Genomic DNA, 718 nt, shown 5'->3' with positions numbered 1-718 from the left:
ATATAAATATAATATATAATATTAATATACTGTTTATATCTTTTGTTCATTTTTATGTTAATTGTCTACTGTTGAAAATAGATTTGTAGTAGTTCTTATATGTTGTGGGCATAAATACTTAGATATATGTATTGCAGTTTTGTGTATATAAATATATATACACACATATAAATAATCTTCCCTGAACTTCATACTTCATGTATACAACAGCTTGCTGGATATCTCCTCCAGCTGGATGCCGGGTCGGAAACTTAATCTCTCCAGGGCTGACACACAAATGTTGATTTTTTTTCTACTCTTCCTTAGTCTATCAAATCTCTTGATGTTTTTCATCGTAGTACTTGTTTAAGACAAAACCCTTAAACTGATGCTTTTTTTTTTTTTAAACACTTACAGCACTTGGAATTCGTAGGTGGTCTCCCATCCAAGTACTAACCAGGCCTGACCCTGCTTAGCTTCCGGGATCAGACACGATCAGGTGTGTTCAGGATGGCATGATTGTAGATTCTATCACCGATTCTTGAGTCTTCATTTTGACTCTTTCTCTAAAAATAAGTTCTAAATTACTTCAATTCTTATCTTTTACACAGTCACTATTGTAATCTAAATAATATTCATCCCCACCAAGATTACAATCAGAGCTTCTTAACTAGTGTCTCTGATTTACTCTCGTTACTCCATCTTTACTGAAAAACCAGAATGATCTTTCACAAGGTAA

The 718-nt window shown here is 33.1% G+C and overlaps 1 pseudogene; it reads right to left on the bottom strand.

Moving 5' to 3' along the window:
* Positions 1 to 387: 387 nt before the first annotated feature.
* On the bottom strand, positions 388 to 506 carry LOC118600898 (annotated as a pseudogene).
* Positions 507 to 718: the final 212 nt, after the last annotated feature.

Source organism: Rousettus aegyptiacus, unplaced genomic scaffold (genome assembly GCF_014176215.1).
Source record: "Rousettus aegyptiacus isolate mRouAeg1 unplaced genomic scaffold, mRouAeg1.p scaffold_m13_p_3, whole genome shotgun sequence".
Taxonomy (NCBI): domain Eukaryota; kingdom Metazoa; phylum Chordata; class Mammalia; order Chiroptera; family Pteropodidae; genus Rousettus; species Rousettus aegyptiacus.
The sequence above is the reverse complement of the archived record's forward strand: the minus strand, read 5'-3'. Positions and strand labels throughout refer to the sequence as shown.